Raw genomic sequence first — 7621 nt, forward strand, 5'->3', positions numbered from 1 at the left:
AAGTTCTAGGCTTGATCAAAGCATGAGCAGCTCCATGTATCCCACATGAGACTTTTTTTCCCCATTTACTGCGAGACAAAACAAATAGAATTGTATAATGGAGTCACTGGCTGCATCCAGACGAGTGCAGCCATGTGGTATGTGGCACCCAAAACACATCTGCCATGTTACATACCACAAGTTCATTTGTTCTCCATGCTGCACGGGAAAAAACAGAGCAGCACACATGGGGGCAGTATGCACTGCTCAAAAGAGAATCTGGGCCAGCCAGAGCTACACTGCAGCTGCTGGCCAGGCTCTGCATGGCAGAATCACTGCTGCAGCCCCAGGAGGCCTCCAGGACCACAGGTAAGGACGATGGGGCCAGCCCAGTGCTGAATTCAGCTTCCCCTCCCCTACCTGGGGTACCCTGCTGTGTGCCACAGCATGCGTTCACAGGCGTTCCCCAGGGACAATTAGTGGCAACACAAGGTACACTGCTGCTAGTTGTCCCCGGGGAACATAATGTCCACACCACATGTGGAGGTGGCCACTTAGGCTGCAAACAGATGTCACAAACAGAAACCATTGCACAATCACAGAACTATGATGCGACTGAAATAACAGAGGCTTGGTGAGATTGTTCCAGTCATGTAAGCTATGTCATGAATGGGTATAAACTGTTCAGGAAGGATAGGCAATGGAGGAGAAGAGGAGTTACTGTGTTTTAATGCTCTTTACTGTACCTATTAATGCTCAGAGGTACAGTGTGAAACCAGAGATAGGCCTGTTGAATGTCTATGGGCTAGGGTCCGAGGAGAGAGCAACAAGGTTGATGCTGTAGAGGGGATCTGCTACAGACCACTAGACCAAAAGGATGAAGTAGATGATACTTTCTTCAAATAGGTGGTGGAAGTTTCCAAATCACAGGCCCTGTGTCTCATGGGGAATTACAATCACCCTGAAATCCAGGGAATTTTTGGAGAGTTGGGGACAACATCTTATTACAAGTGTTGGAGAGGCCAACTAGGGGCTGTGTTCTTTACTTGCTGTTTACAAACAGGGAAGACTCGGTAGAGAATGTAGAAGTGGTGGCAATTTTGGTAGCAGTTTCCACAAGGTGATTAGGTTCAGGATCTTGCAGAAAAGTGGGGCAAATTGTGCCACTTGGGGCAAAACAACTCTGCCTGGGTCCTCTTGGATCTACAGCCAGGGGGAGCTAGAGCCTGGGCCAGCACCCGTACTGGCCCCAGCAATATAAAAACCTGCCCGAGACAGCAGCTCAGGGCTATTCACTCTCAGGAGCTTCTGGAGCCTGGCCAGTTGGTATCCAGGGACACTACTCCCTGTGCCAGCTGAACTGCTGCAGCAGCATCCCAAATGCATTTTTTAAAATACCCCAAAATCCATGTTCTTCCACAATTATACCACTCTACATATATATAGAGAGAGAGAAAGAGAGAGAGAAACCAATCAGTTAGGCAATGCTTTATTGATATATTTACAATATTAAAACAATTTGGAAGCCTACCAGTGGCTCTATCATCATAATAAAATAAATTCTAAATATCTATATGTATTGATGTGTGCTTTTGGTTTTATTCTCACATGGGTGTGTGATGGGGGGATGTGGGGTTTGCAGGAAGGGGTGGGAAGAGGTGTGGGGGAAAGCAGGTGGGTGTGTAGTTGGGTGTGGAGGCGAGTGGGAGGATTTGAGTTGGTGTGTGCCTAGTTGTGGTGGGATTGCGGGGAGACTGTGGATGTAGGGGGACCTTATGCAGGGGCTGCTCAGGAGGGGTGGGTCCCTTGGTCCCCACAGGGTGCAGCCCCCCCACACTGCACATGGGCTGGTCCCCCTGCAGGGCCCCAGCTCCTCCCTGGAGAGTTCCAGCCCTTATCCCCTGCAGGATCCTAGTGCCCCCCACAGGGTCCCAGCCACCCTTCAGGGCCACAGCTCCACCCATAAGGTCCCAGCCACCCTGCAGGGCCACAGCCCCCCTGCACAGGGCCCACAACTTACCCCTTGGAGCAGCAGCAGCAGGAGTGGGATGCTGAGAGCCTGCGGCTGTCAGCTCCTCCGTGGTGTGGTACGCTGTCTGTGCCACTCATCGGGCCGGTGCCACTCGTGGGGATCACATCTTGTACTGAGCTGGGTCCTGCCAGCACTAGAGCTGCTTGCACTGCCAGGCCAGGCCAATTTCATGGAGGCAGGACCCAGCACAGCACACAGGGACAGTGCGCTGAGCCAAGCCCAGTTCTGCAGGCATGGAACTGGCCTAGCCTGGCCTGGCAGTGCAAGTGGCCCTAGTGCCGGCAGGACCCAGCTTGGCTTGGCAAGCTGTCCCTGCGTGCCACACTGGGTCCTGCCTCTGGTGGCAGCACTACTTGCCATGCGGTGCATGGGGAGAGGTGGCACGTGGCAGGACCTGGCCTGGCGTGGTTTGCTAGTCTTGCTTTGCACCAGAGTGGGATGTGCAGCTAATGCACACTAGCTGCCTGGCCTGGGCTGGATCAGGTCAGGCTGGTGGGGTGCATTTTCTATGAAGCTCAGGTGCACCTGAGCTTCATGGAAAATGTACCCTGCTGGCCTGATCTGGCCTGGGCAGTGCAGCTAGTGTACATTTGCACAGGAGCCACATATCCTGCTCTGGTGCAAAGCTGGACTAGCGAGTTGGGTCCCACTGCGTGCTGCTGGCTGTTCTGTGGCTACCACATGCCACCAGCTCCTCCGTGGCTCCTGTGCACTGCTGGCTCCACGTTCTTGCTACTCACCACCTCCTTCCCTACCTGGTTGCGACCCCCTGGGCCCACACAGTCTGCTATGCCCTGTGCCCCATACACCTATAGGAATGGCTCGGGGGCTGCCACATGCCTGCTCCCTCACCTGGCGGCCATGGTGCTGGTGGCAGCAGGCAAGCAGGATGTGCGGGGTTGTGGCTGCCCTAGGCACAGTGGGCAGCGACCCAGGCTTCATAGATGCTGAATGGACCGGGTTGCAGGGTCTGCTTTTTGAGTCTTTGTTTTTTACTAACATCTGTCCATAACCAGAGCCAGTGGGGTAAGCTGCATGTATTCTGTAACTGTAGCACATCTGTTAATTTTACTGAAGCAGCACCACGTTGAGGAGAAAAAGGAATGAGGGAAATAGCCATTGGTCTAGGGCAGGGGTCAGCAACATATGGTCCACGGGCCAAATCTGACCCATGGAACCACCATATCTTTCCCTCACAGTTGGAAGGCTTTGCTTATCCCCATGCTGGGTCTGGGCAGCTTCCAGCTATGCCACAGCTGCTTTTTCCAGCTCCCCACCTCCCTGACTGCAGTGCATGCTCAGCTTCCACCCAATAGGGCACTGTGCTGGGGTGGGGCACCTTCCAGCTGTGCCTTCACTGCAGCCAGGGAGTGGGACTCTGAGAGAAGTGGTAGTGTGGGTACAGCTCCCAGCTGTCTGGCCCCAGTACAAACACAGGGCAAGCCCCCTTACCACTGACATACTACCAAAGACATCCAGCCCTCATTAAACTGGAGCTGGGTTCTAGCCCAGAGCTTGTAAAAGGTTGGTGGCTCCTGTCCTTAGGGGCAGTATATAAGGATGGATAAGTGAGATCATGTATGGAAAGGAAGCACAGAGACCAAGGTATTAACTTTTAATAAAGGGATAAATTGAGTCACGCTTTAATTTTCACTCCTGTTAGCAACACTGATGGTGTTGGCCACACTATACTGATAAAAAAATAAAAAATAAAAATCCCTGATTATCTTTCAACATCACTTTATTTCTCTTGGGACATACAACCAATACAGCTAATCTTTCTTACTTACCAGTCCAGGGTATGTCAGTTATCTGATACACATACAAATAATATTTTAACACTTAAAGCATTTTTAAATGCTTTACAAACAGTGACCAATTCATTAATTTAAGGCATAGAGTAAATAGAAAGTACTTTTCGCTCTTCATTTCCTTTTTCTTTAATAGAACCGCTGCACATCTACTCAAGCTCTTACAGAAATGCAACATTCCATAATTTGCCATCAATTCTGAGAGCAAAATAATCCCTAATATTATTACCAGCTTCACTCTTATAGAACATGTTCCATCATTAAAGAGCTTGACTGTAGTTTTAGCAAAAGTTTAAAGAAGGATCTGTATGAGAGTGTTTGGACAGGAGTGATCCTGACTCAGGGAAAGTGTTGCATTAGATGGCTTCAGAGGTCCCTTCCAGCCCTACTTTTCTAGGATTCTATGAAGTCATGGCCATGGGACCAAAGAGGTAACCCAGGGTTTAATGCCAGCCCCTGCTTTTACCCATGCCTCATGTAAATGTTTATTATATCCCCATATTTCTGTGTTGTCCAGGACTGGTTTTCTTTAGGTTTCTCAAGTCAATAACACTACCTTTGTGCTTCTATGTAGAGCTAAATTGTGCTATAAGTGGACCCATTTGTAAGGCAGGAATTACATGTGTTTGCAGGAGCCAGAATTTGACCTCATGGCCTGGAAAAATGGAAAAGAACATTTCTTGCAAGCAATTTCATATCATTGTTTCTAAACAGAAGAAAGAGCAAGATCCTGTTTTTTTCCCTGTACATATTTAGAATGCCATAAAAAAAAGAAGAGTACTTAGTCAATTTTTAAAAAAATTTTCTATGCTAGTTTATTAACACCTTCTGTTAAGATAAGGTTTTGCAACATTTAGTTCTCCTCTAACAAAGGCTATATTTTAGAGCAGCTCTATCCCTTCTTCCCGAGCGTCTGTCTGTAAATCTTTTAATTTCTGATTGAAGGTTACAGTATTTTTTACAGTACTTTTAAAATGCTATATCTAAGATAGCTGAGTCAGCAGTATTTCACATATATTACTCCTAAATATACTATGCATACCAGTGTATACTATGCATTTTCATTTTTCTTTGCAAAACTTTAATCAAAATCCAGATTTAAATAATGTTGTGTTATTAAATTAGGTTGTTTATTTACAAAATGGTCATCTATGTTGATTTCTAACTTGCTTTTTTCTGAAACCAAAAACATAATTAAGCTACCATAGGAACCCAATTTGCAATTTTCTGTCCATAGTATCATATTTTCAACAGATCTCCTTAGTATGCTTGTTACTTTGATCAATTCAGATCATTACAGACGCAAGGGCCTTTAACATGTGCTTAATTTTAAGCATAAGTCCAGTTGATATCAATAAGATTATTAATAATGCAGTATTTATGTATGTGCTGTAAATTAAGCATGTGTTCTAGAGCCTCATGGCTCAAACCCATAATCTTAATGATGCAAAACGCTCAGAATGTAATTAAACTGGCTGAGAATTCAAACTTGTATAAACAACACGGGATATGGGCCTCAAAAGAAAAGTCTAATAAGATCTATCCATCTGTACCTTTAGTGTATCAGTCACCATGGTGTCCAGTTGCCAAATGCTGGAAATAAAAGTCTTGCTATTGTCCTTTTGCTAGGGATATTTGCTATTGTTCAACCAGGGGTATTTTTCTGTACTATAGCTCTCACTGTAGATCAGAAGTGGATTTTTTTTTGCTTGCACTAATATTAATCAGAAGGAATTCTATAGTGTAAAAAATTTAGATCAGCTTAATTGCGTGTCATCCAGGCAGGGCCTTCAGTAAAGGTTTAATTGCATTTATTCTCTTTACAGGAGAATTATAAATTGGCTGAGCAGTTGCTTGGTTAGTCAAGTCAGGTTAACCCAGTGCTAGAGGAAAAATAAATAAGTCTTGCTCCAAGGCAATGAATTGCTCATGGAGACAATACCTGGCATTTCTAAGCAATGTTGCCTCCTAAATTTATTCTAGTACTCAGCCATCCTGCTTGAGATGCAGAGCGAAAAATATTAGAACTGCAGATGCAGGTGCAGATTTATATTTAAGTACACTGTTCAGTTCAGGCATAAATAAACTATAATTCATTATTCCATATATCTTTATATGCAAAACATGTTTGTTAAAAAAGTATTATTCAAATTGGAAAGTAAAGTTTGTGAAAGTAGGGAATGACAGATACTAAGTTGCCTGTGCAACTTGTATTCTATCCCCTTTTTAAGCATAAACACAATACTGCCTTCAATTACATGATCACACAGTGTATGATTTTCCACAGCTGCTGTTGTGGGGGGTTTTCTTCATTTTTCCATGTTGTTACTTGATTCAGCTCACAGGATAGATAGTGCCATGCAAATGAATCAAGGTCATGCAGTGAATGAGATGATTTGTATTATCGCTTCCTCACTGGATCTAGAGTGTGGATTACATGTGAAGAATAAGACAAAGGACCTATCGGAAGAAATAATATAGTATGATGATTAAGGCAGGTGAGTATCTATCATGGAAAACAATTCAATTTTATCCTTTTTCTGTTGAAGCCTTTCTACATGGTATTGAGCAAGATACTAGCATTCCACTAGCGCATTTAAAACATGTCATGTGCTGAGCTCTTGGACTGAAATAAATAGGAGCTGTGGATGCTCATTGCCTTCAGCTGTAAGGCCTGGAAGAACATGTTGTATGGGAAGTCAGCTGGTTCTGAGCAGAGCTGATTGTCAGAATTTGATTTGTCAAAAAGAATTTCATAGGGAATGACAGAGACTTTAAAACCTAGGAGTTAGGAAAGTTGGGGACTTGAACATGTTTCTTGCAGAACCTGATTGTGCTGCCCACGGTAAGCATTACATTTAGTTAGACCTAATCAGGATCTAGCTAAATGCCTACTTATGCAGGTATTTGGAGGGTTTAAATTGGCCCAGTCACTTGTCAACCGCAGGGCTGTGCTATTTCTGCCCTCTTAGCCCTAACTAGGCTATTTTTAATCCTCCTAAACTCCCCTGCAGACCCTCCAGCCCCATCCCTGATCCTTAGACCCTCCCCCTACCTCAAGTTACTTACCTGAGGCTGCCTACACTGTTTAAAGTAAGCCACCTAAACTTAGACCAGGTGCAGTGAACACTTGCTCACACCCTAATCGACCAATTGTTTTAAGAGTGTGGGTGTTAAAGGAAATTCAACCTGGGTCTCCCACAGTTCATGAATCTTGACTGTTGGGATTGCTTTCTGTCTCTTCCGACAAAAATAATTTTTGAAACATTTGTTTTATCCTGATGTGTAAAAAGAAACCTTTTCTAAATTTCAAACTTCTATTGAAGAGGAAAAATGTACCCTGTTCTGTAGGCCTGAGATGTGATCCCGGCTCTGCCACTGATTCATCATGTGGCCTCAGGTAATATTAATAATTGAATGTTCAGTGTCTGGTTTGGCTGACATGCAGTCAATAATGCAAGGTTACACAATAAATGATCAAGATAAAAAGGCATATCCAACAGTTGGACAGTTGGTCATGCCCAGTGTACATCCATTCTGTGCACTGAATGAGGCAGGGGTCTTATAGTTTCATAGTTTCTAGGGTCAGAAGGGACCTGAGCAGATCATCTAGTCCGACCCCCTGCCATGGCAGGAAGAGCACTGGGGTCAAATGACCCCAGTAAGGTGGTCATCCAACCTCCTCTTAAAAACCCCCAGGGTGGGAGCCTGCACCACCTCACTTGGAAGCTGGTTCCAGACTCTAGCCGCCCTGACCGTGAAGTAGCGCCTCCTGATGTCCAACTTAAACCTTCCCTCC

The 7621-nt window shown here is 45.2% G+C and overlaps 1 long non-coding RNA gene across 1 annotated transcript in view; it reads left to right on the forward strand.

Annotated features, from left to right (window-relative positions):
* The first annotated feature begins 419 nt into the window (after positions 1–419).
* LOC109302589 overlaps positions 420–7621 on the forward strand; it is a 13516-nt gene continuing 6314 nt past the window's right edge. Inside the window, exon 1 of the long non-coding RNA XR_002098856.1 lies at positions 420–430. This is a non-coding gene — a long non-coding RNA (uncharacterized LOC109302589). The remainder of the gene's footprint in view (positions 431–7621) is intronic.

This window comes from Gavialis gangeticus, unplaced genomic scaffold (genome assembly GCF_001723915.1).
Source record: "Gavialis gangeticus isolate Ggan-Ray unplaced genomic scaffold, GavGan_comp1, whole genome shotgun sequence".
Classification (NCBI taxonomy): domain Eukaryota; kingdom Metazoa; phylum Chordata; order Crocodylia; family Gavialidae; genus Gavialis; species Gavialis gangeticus.